This window comes from Bubalus kerabau, chromosome 2, assembly GCF_029407905.1.
Source record: "Bubalus kerabau isolate K-KA32 ecotype Philippines breed swamp buffalo chromosome 2, PCC_UOA_SB_1v2, whole genome shotgun sequence".
In the NCBI taxonomy this organism is placed as follows: domain Eukaryota; kingdom Metazoa; phylum Chordata; class Mammalia; order Artiodactyla; family Bovidae; genus Bubalus; species Bubalus kerabau.
The window spans coordinates 96,148,536-96,159,151 of NC_073625.1; the positions used below are offsets into that span (position 1 = coordinate 96,148,536).

A 10,616-nucleotide genomic window follows, 5' to 3' on the forward strand; every position below is an offset into this window, starting at 1 on the left:
CCACCAGGGAAACCCAAGAATACTGAGTGGGTGGCCTATGCCTTCTCCAGGGGAACTGCCCAACCCAGGAACTGAATCAGGGTTTCCTGCATCGCAGGCAGATTATTTACCAGCTGAGCTACCAGAGAAGCCTAATAGTTGCTAGGCACTTACAATGTTTTTAGGTAGAAAGAAAAATAAGAGGATAGAATGCTTTATATGTATAATTAATAAAACATAATAGTTACATAAATATTATTTAGCACATGTTTATAATCTTAAAATAAGTTATATTAGAAAGGAAATAAGGAGCTTCCCAGGTGGTGTTAGTGATAAAGAACCTGCCTGGAGGTAAGAGATGCACATTCAGTCCTTGGGTAGGGAAGATCCCCTGGAGGAAGGCAGGACAACCCTCTCCAGTATTGTTGCCTGGAAAATCCCACGGACAGAGGAGCCTGGCAGGCTATACAGTCCATAGGGTCACCAAGAGTCAAACACGACTGAAGAGACTTAGCACACATGCATGCAGAAAGGAAATAAAATTTCAAAGAGCAAAGAGAAAGAGGTGTTTTTGAACATAGTTATTGTGATAGAGTAGCTTCAGGAGCACAGATTCAATAAGTGGACTCAGTCAGGTTACAGAATACAGAACTAGAATTTGGGATGTAAGGAACAAAATTTATAACCTTTTGATAATATTGATCTTATCCACAGAAAGAGAGATAAAGATGAGGCATATAAGACAAAATAATATCAACACATTTTTAATACTGAACACAGTAAGATAGAGAAAGTAGAAAATATACAATTATAGAATAGACCAATTCCAATCTGTGCCCATCAGTGAGGAGCAGATATATGAGAAAGCCCAAGAAGAGTTAATAGAATTCTGAATTCCCATTCCACTCTAAGTTTTATTATCCAATCTGTCCATGGAAGGATTCTTTAGCACATGATTTTTGCTTATGAAAGAAATATACTTAGAATTTTCTGTTAAGCATTGTGAATTTAATACATGCATTTATTTCTATTCTGTCTAGCACACACACACACACACACACACACACATAAGCAATTAAAAAGGAACAGATTCGTCTGCCTCCTTAGCAGAGTAGGCAGTGAATCAGTCTTATAAAAAAAGGATAGACTCACAAAGCCAAAGAGAATTAGAACAATGTAGTGATGTTAACTACATTTTAGAATAATGGAAGCCAAATGGCCAGTTGTTAAAAATTCAGGAGACCTGACAGGGAGATTCTTGTGTGTGAGGAGAAGGAGAATTAACAACAAGGTAAACATGCTTGTAAATTACCAAGCATGATTTGCTACTTAAAAATTTAAGTCTAAACTATCAGCTGTGAGAATAGAAAAGTATTTTCCAATATACATGCTCTCAAATAATTTCTCCCTCCATATGATCACCAGCAGCTGCTGGAGAATGTTCTAAAGCAAAACAAGGGAGGAAATAAGAAAGGAGGGCTTCCCTGGTGGCTCAGTGGTAAAGAATGTCCCCTGCTAAAGCAGGAGACCTAGGTTCTATCCCTGGGTTGAGACACTTCCTGGAGGAGGAAATGGCAACCCACTCCAGTATTCTTGCCTGGAGAATCCCATGGATAGAGGAGCCTGGTGGGCTGCAGTCCATGGGGTCACAAAGGAGTCAGAAACAACTTAGCGACTGAACAAATAAGAAAGGAAAGTATGATATATCTTCCAACTTTCTATCAGAGTTCCTAGTTTCAAACAACCAAAGAGAATTCTAGATGATTACCTAGATGAAGAGCATTATCTGAAAGACATGGGTCATTTGTAGACTTATTGGATGTGCTAGAAAAACAAGCCATACCACTGCATTGACCCCAGAGAAATGTGACATTTTTCATCTCTCAAGGAGTGGCGGAGGTGGGAGTGGGGTGACGGCTGGTAGAATGAAAAGTTCAGTTCAATGAACCCAAGATCGTGTACATCTAACAAAGTCTGTTGGTTAAATTGTACAGATTTCTGGTCAGAGGATAAACACCGCCTTCAATCAAGTTGTGCTTAAGAGACTTTTCAAGGGTCACACCAACTGGCAGCGCTCTGTCCTTTTCCCTGATGATCCAGAAGATGAAGCATCCTGGCCCCAGAAGACAAAACAGCTGTGGGTGCCGGGACTATAGTGGAGAACAATGTGCGTATCCAGGAAATGCCCAAACTGAAGTTGTGGGCTGTGCATGAGCAGACATGTGTGGAACCACATCCTCAAGGCCAGGGGTAAGAGCCTCACCTTCAACCAGTTGGCCCTGGACTCCCCCAAGGGCTGCAGCACCATCCTGCTCTCCGGCCCTCACAAAAGCAGGGAGGTATACAGGCGTTTCCTTAAGGCCCGGGGAACAGCATGGCCACACCAAACCCTTTGTGGGACCAGAGGTTCCAGCGTGCCAAAGTCCAACCAGACAGATGCAGCTCCAAAAACTAACCCAAGATCCTGCCTTGTGATTAACTATTTTGGATGTAAGTAATAAAGAAAATGAAACAAAATGAAAAAAAAATCACTGAAGCTTTTTATTTTGTACACAAAATCACTGGGGATCAGTGGACACTTCAGAGATGACAACCTAGATACATATGGCTCCAGCCACTTGGTATGAAGTGAGGTAAGAAAAAAAAAAAAAAAAAAACAATGGTTTCAGTGTATCACGTGATTACAGATCTAGAGTTTCCAGCAGGATTCCAGATGGTCAAACTTCTATAGCAGCTCGAAAGAAGCAGTGAGAACAGCAATCGGAGAGGGCAGTTAACTGCTGGAGTTCCTTTTAGGAACTGACTGGGGGCCTTGAGTTGCCCCTACCTATAAAAAGAACTGTTCCTTACAGTGTTAGTTCTGAAACCAATGGAGAAGAGCACTCCCTGCCCCTTCCTTTATCCATCCTAAGCCAAGTTAAAGTTGGCCGTGGACACATTTGACTGAGACATCAGGTGCTCACACATCTGCATCCCGGGTGAAAGGATATCAGAGAAAATGAGAATCTAGCATTTTCAGCTTTGTTGTTATTTAGTCACTAAGTCATGTCCAACTCCTTTGTGACCCCATGGACTGTAGCCCACCAGACTCCTCTGTCCATGGGATTCTCCAGGCAAGAATATTGGAGTGGGTTGCCATTTCCTATGCCAGGGAATCTTCCCAACCCAGGGAATATTTCCAACCCAGGGATAGAACGTCTCCTGCTCAGCAGGTGGATTCTTTATCACAGAGCCACCTGGGAAGCCCAGCATTTTCAGCTACTATACAGTAAGACTTTCTTTACTTTCCTCCAATGTCCATCAGAGAGAGAATTTTCCCAATTACATAAAAGGCTTCAGATGCTGGCCATACAAAACAGACAACAAGTGTTTGTTTTGTTGTATTTTTATATTTTTCTATGATATCCATGAAATAGTGGAGAGAGGTGAAAGGAATTGTCCTAGACAACAACATGGAATATGAGGACGATGGTTATTCACTGAACTTAGAGAACAACCAGACAGACTGGAGTGGAAGACTTAAGAATTAAAGTTCTGGGAGAGATTTCCTAAAATTAAATTAAAATTATTCCAAAAAATAGATTATTTGACAATTTTCACTTAGTGGAAAATGGAACTGAGAAGTGTTAAACAATATGGAAAAGTTAGTCACAGATTGTAAGAAACACTAAATAACAATAATAATAATAATGGGAAATTAATTCCACAGATGAATACAAGCTGTGCAAGAAAAAAGTTTTAATACTGTGTGTGTGTGTGCTCAGTTTGGCTCTGAATTAAACAATATACACATAGGCATAATAACTAAAAACGGAAGAAAGTTTCAACTTGAATGCTAACAACTGGGTTCGTCAGCTAGGAAGAGGAGATACACATATCTGTAAGAGGAACATCAGGATGTGAGAGCAGAGCTAAATTTTCAGTTTCTATAGTAGATAGCCAATATACAATATCTGAAATTTGGGTTCGTCAGCTAGGAAGAGGAGATACACATATCTGTAAGAGGAACATCAGGATGTGAGAGCAGAGCTAAATTTTCAGTTTCTATAGTAGATAGCCAATATACAATATCTGAAATTTGGGAAGATATTCAAAATGAGTTATTTTAAAACCTAGCCAAATAAAAAAAATGACTAAAAAATTTAAAAGTGGCATCCACCAGGGAGTACAGAACTGTTGCTGGAAAGGATGGACAGGAGACTACAGTTTACATTTTATATATTACATTTTGATTTTTAAATCATTTCAAAGATTTATTTTTACATAAGTCACAATCTGTAAATTAAAAATCTGTAGCTACAAAGAATTCACTACTTACTTCTAGTAACATTAAAGTTGCATTATTTGAAAAACTATATGTCACAGTATATCAAAAACTATGGAGATTTTTATATCTTTTGACTTAGTAATTTCAATCATGACAATTTATCATGAGGAAACAATTCAATAAAAAGAAATGCTATTTATTATAGCATTATAGATTTGTGTATAAAAAATAACTGTAAAGGATTGATGACAAGCAAATGTTAAAATTCACAAGTTCAAACTATATTGAAAATATACTAATTATTTTAGATGATAATATTTAACTAATTCACTACTTAGAAAGTGGCAAATAAAGGGAAATAATCAAGTATCTAACATGTTTCTCCCATACAAAACAAGTGCTTAACAAAATACTTGACTAATAGCCTCAAAAGAGAGACAACCATATATTATGTGCCAGCTGATAAAAGATACAACCACACATTTAAAGTGTTTTTGCCAAAAGTAACAAGCTTCAATCAGATAAAGCCATACAAATAATCTAGTTTTAAATAAATTGCAAGAATAAAAATTAATAGAAAAGGTAATCTAAGATTTAAAGATACTAAGAAGATACATCAAAATAAACACAATGTTTTGACTTTATTTGAATACTGATGTAAACAAACTCATTGTAAATAAACTATCATATAAATAGGAAAATTTGAACATGGACATGTTATCAGATAACATTAATGGGTTATTTCTAATGCATTTTTAAGATAAGATAATACTGTAGGTATGTTTAAAAGGGAATCCTTACCTTTTAGCAATATATGCTGCTATATTTACAGCATATTCTTGGAATACATATATAATATTCTTGGAATATTTTCTATGTAAAACAATTGAAATGAAATGTAGGATTTGTCCTTCACTTATAATATTAAAAATTAATTGCACAAACCAAGTATTTCAGATATTTCATCAAATATGAAATCCAATTAACAATTCAAACCAAGTGAAATTGTATTTCTCTCATTCTTTCCTCTTCCTTATTCATTGCTTTTCTCTCTTTTTTATACTTATTCATATTTCATCTTCTTTTTTTCATATTATTTACCTTCTTGCTCCATATTTCTTTCTCAAATAAATTTACCTATAAAGAAATTTCATTGTGGAAGTGCATTATGGATGTCCAAGTTTAGTACCAAACTTCAGAAATTTGGGTCTGTTAGTAGCAAAATTCAAATTTAACAGTAAATGCAGTATGGTCTTTTTCATAGTTATCTCCTGGTATATGCATAAGACTTAATCACAATAGTAACACCAGAATTTTCACATGGTCCAACTGTTAAATAACTCAGCATAATAAATTTAGCTGTTTTCACATGAACCACTGATGCGCAAAAATAATTTCCTTCTAATCAGTAATAATGACTATATACCCAATGAGTCACCGTTACACTTTAAGAAGAAGACTGTGCTAATGTGTGAATAATTATTGACCTGATTAAGTACCCAATCTTGCTCTCAGGGGGAAAAAAAAAAAGTGCAGATCATTTAACAATTCAGCTGTATATTGTCTGTGCGATAAAAGCAAGAGGTAATTTGGATAACTAACCCACCAGCTAAATTCCATGAGGCAGTTCCCAAACATAGATGATTTTCATCTCCCTTAAACATTTCAGGAACCTACATTTTTCTCTGTTTTGTGTCCTTAATGTGCTGCCAACTATTTTCTTTTTTTTTTTCCCTAGAGGCAAAGGGAAAAAAGAATTAGAGAAAATGAAGTAGATGATGGGGTTTTATCTGTCTGTCAGTTAAGAGGGCTTGGAGTTCAGAGAAAAAGCTATTACTAGTTAGTGCTACAGAACATTCCTCCACAAGGCCACTTTTCAGTGCTATTAGAAAGGTAAGCCTTTTTTAGAAAGGAATGTACAGATTCCAGCTATTTAGCAAAAACCAAGTTGGAGTGTGATAAAGAGTTAGGAGCTGTTATTTGAAGGATTATAGTTGTCTCTCATCAAATTGTTACTTGTTTGTTTCCCTAAGATTATCTGCCATTAAGTACAAAGGAAGAGCAGTTTTGCTCTCCTGAAATGTCTTAACATTGTTAATCAGATCAGAGGTATAAAGCAGGAAAGAGGAATACAGTCTGGAAAAGATGCAAAGTTCTTCCTTTAGTGAAAGAGCGTGTGAGATCTGAATGCTATGATATTAACCGCTGGGTAAATAGACTGGGTCAGAAAAGCTTTCTGAAAAATTAAAATTAGAAATAGCTTGGATTCTGCAGCAAATCTCTTAGGAAAGCATCATAACAAGTTTCATTAGTGTATACCACTATTTAAAATTTTCAGTTCTACTGGGGGAAGGGGAATTAGTACAGCAAAGCAGTGTCCTTTCCTTCAAAGGAGACATTTGTTTGTGACCCGATATGAAACTGTCTGTTTATCACCCAAACAACACTGGAGCTAATAACAATAGAGAGTATTCCCACAACTAACATTTAACCCAAACAACCTTAATGGTCCTCATAAGCAATACAGAGACCTTTCAAGAATACCTGAAAAATAACTACAACTCTAAAAAGGGTAGAATATTTTCACTGAAAGATGCATTTAGACATAATCAAAGTGGAAAACAATAAGAAAACTAGAGCCATCTTTTTTCTTTGTGGGGGGCGGGGGAGAGTAATGTGGTTTGTGTAGCAGTTATGCTCATTTCAAACCATTCACTTTCATTTTAAGGGGAAGTGTGAGAATAAGCTACCTCAAGATACCTTAATCTATCTTTGAATCAATGAAGTAATATTGAGTTTTGGTGTCATGAGGCCAGTATTTCTATAAGTTGTTTGTACCTCGATATTAACTCCAGACTTTAATCATTTAACCTTTCAACTTCTTCCTTATGGAATGATATTTTCTTTCTTCATGCCATGAGAATACCGAGTTCCTCACTGTACTCTATTACTGAGCCACTGAGAAGGTTCTGCTCACTTCAGACTGTAAATAATATTTCTATGCTATAGCACCAAATAATAATTATTCTTCATTTAGATGACTTTTGATCATTAGTAAAATGAGCATATAATGATCATTATGCTCTGTTTAGAGAAGCAAACCATTACATAATACACTTTAGAATAACTTCCACCCCAAATGACTAAAATGTAAAACCGCAATAAATAAGAATAATTTGGGTTATCAAGAAAATGTACTGGCCTGAAATCATTGTATTCCATTATAGTATATAAATTACTGCTATATCAACATAATAACACTTATTATAATGTTTATTCCAACATAGATTTTTCCATCTCTAAGGAGACAATATGATATTTTTTCTTCTGAAATAGACTCATCTGTATTTGGCTGGTTTGGATCAGGCAAAAGGAATTCTGAATGGAGCAAACATAATGTTAGATGAAGATATTATAATGTTTCTGTTCCCAGAGGTGAAGTTTATGTTTCTCTTGGATTAATTCAAGACTGCAGAATGTGGGTTATAAATACTTATAAATAGAGAGGCTTTTGCCAGTCTTCCCCTGTCCTCTCTTTGAGCCCCTTCTTCAAAGTTGCATGTCAAGAGAACTAAAGTAGGTATCCTGCTCTTCTGCCCAGTTGTGTCTCTGGATTCAGACAGTTCATAAATAATATCTCATCTTTAAAAGAAAAATATATCTCCATTATTGACACTGCATTAATATTTTTTGTTCCCCATTAGCTGGAATCACTAACTTGATGGAGTTTGTTTTCATGGTGCTACACAGAAATAAGAGGTCACTTCCTACCTCTCCTTCTGAAGGCCAGAGTAAGTATGAGAATCCTATGTGATGACGTATTTTCAGGGGACAGCAACATTTGGTGCAGTCTAGAGCAAGGTGCCACAGGTTTGGACGAGTTTCTTTGGGTCTCAGATACTCACATTAAAGAACAGCCATTCCTGGCCTCTTGCGATTATATTGGTAGAGTTGCAAATGAATGTGGGAATTTTGTCGGTACCTAGGAGCCTGGTGTGGAGAAGGCAATGGCACCCCACTCCAGTACTCTTGCCTGGAAAATCCCATGGACGGAGGAGACTGAAGGGCTGCAGTCCACGGGGTCGCTGAGGGTCGGACACGACTGAGCGACTTCACTTTCAGTTTTCACTTTCATGCACTGGAAAAGGAAATGGCAACCCACTCCAGTGTTCTTGCCTGGAGAATCCCAAGGATGGGGGAGTCTCTTGGGCTGCCGTCTATGGGGTCGCACAGAGTCGGACACAACTGAAGTGACTTAGCAGAAGTAGCAGCAGCAGAGCAAGCACGTTGGGATAAGTGTTGTATTCAGACACACTAAATTATCTGACTCTTTGTGACCTCATGGACTATAACACACCAGGCTCCTCTGTTCTCCACTATCTCCTGGAGTTTGCTCAAATTCATGTCCATTGACTCAGTATTGCTATCTAACCATCTCATACTCTGCCACCCCCTTCTCCTTTTGCCATAGGGAAAGTATGTCAGCTTGAAAAAAAAAAAGAAGAAAAAGAAGAACCTTCCATTGCACTTTTATTTAGAATAGGGTATTCGCTTGTAATGGTAAGTCAGGATCTTCAAAAAATACTGTTTGCTCCACCTACTTTGCAAAAAGTTTTATGAAATTTAAAATTAAAGAAATAGTGAAATTAAAACTATGTTTAAAAAAACTCACCAGAAATACTGACTTGGGTATATGAGAAGTGGAGAAATAAAAATATTATGCCATAAAATCTATGCTCAGGAAGAGTCCTATGGCAGTCTGAACCTTCCTATTTACCAAGAGAAAGGAAGGAAAAATAGAAGTCTCATCATCAAAATTTAGAATGCTCATCTGACCAAAGACTATACTTTCCTACACAGGAGAGCTGAAAGGAACCAGTAATGGAGTAATTCATTCTCTGGATAAACACAGGGGTTTTTCTTTGAATAGGGGCAGAGGGAAACAAGAGTGTGGGTCTTTTGAACATATATAACAACTAAAACAGACATCATATGGTCTTGGCTTTAATCCATATGACCACGTTTCTTTAATATGAGCTACTGCAAAATAAATCTCTCTTTAGCTACTTCTGGGCCTCCTAAACTGTATATATTTCTCTATAGAAAGCAAATTTTAAGACAATTAGAGATTCAAATTAATAAGAATAATCTCACTGATCTAATAGCTGAAATTTTCCCTTCTTCTATTACAGACTGTTGTCCTTTGGTCATTGCTTTTTAAATTTATTTTTGGCTACTTTTCTCTAGTTGCAGCAAGCAGGTGCTACTCTCTAGCTGCAGAGCAGAGGCTTCTCACTGTGGTGGCTTCTCTTGTTGCTGAGCATGGGCTCTAGGGCGCGTGGGCCTCAGCAGTTGCGGCTCCCAGGCTCTGGAGTGCTGGCTCAATATTTGTGCCACACAGACTTAGCTGTTCTACAGCATGTGGGATCTTCCCAGATCATGGATCAAATCTGTGTCTCCTGCATTGGCAGGCAGATTCTTTACTACTGAGCCACCAGGAAAGCCCCTGGTCATTCTTACTGACACTGATTTTATAAGAAGAAAAAAAAGTTAGTTTTATAACTTCATTGAAACTCTCTGCAAATATTTAGTGGGCAATAAGATTAGAAACACAGGCCTAACTGAGCTCAGTTATACAATGTGGACTTCTATTTTCCATCATCTCCATGGTCTCTTACAAGCCAATTCAATTCTGCATATATTTAATGAGCACCAACATGTGATGAATATAGACAGTGCTAGGAGTTACAGGGGTTGAAAAAGATATATATGGGATAGTTTCTTCCCTAGAGAATCTTCAAATTTTTATTAAAGGAGGAATACATAAAGACTTTCTTTTTTTAAGTGGGAAACGTTAACATCAAATGATTAAGGGCACAAGCAAAAAAAATTCAAAGGATAAGATTAGAAAAGAATAATTCAGAGAAGACAGAGGACTTGGACTGGACCTTGAAATAAAGTTGGTGAATGTAGGCCAGGGAAGTAATGTCAGCCAAGACTTGGAGGAAAGAATAAACATCAGACTTTTATTGGCGATTGAGAACTGTATATTGGGAGAAATGGAGAGCTGACAGCAGGAGATAAACATGGATAGCTAGGAGGGCAAAAAAGTAAGTATATAAGTCTCCTTAGATTAGTAAGAGTACATAATTTATATATTAAATGTCATGCCATAAATTCTTACACCGTAAGCTAAGACATTGTTTTGTTTCCACATCTATGAGAGTCTGCAGAAGTTGCAGAGGTAAATTTTATTTCCTCTCTGAACTAACTGGCAGAGTTAGTCAGAAACCCTGGCAAGCTCTGAGGGCAAGACATGTTTTACTTTTGCTTGAAAACATTAGCAGCTATTAAAATAATTCTCTTCATT

At 37.0% G+C, this 10,616-nt stretch overlaps 1 pseudogene; it reads left to right on the top strand.

Annotated features, from left to right (window-relative positions):
* Nucleotides 1-2,454, top strand: part of LOC129644447 (ribosomal protein L18-like) — a 33,320-nt pseudogene extending 30,866 nt beyond the window's left edge.
* The last annotated feature ends 8,162 nt before the right edge of the window (nucleotides 2,455-10,616 follow it).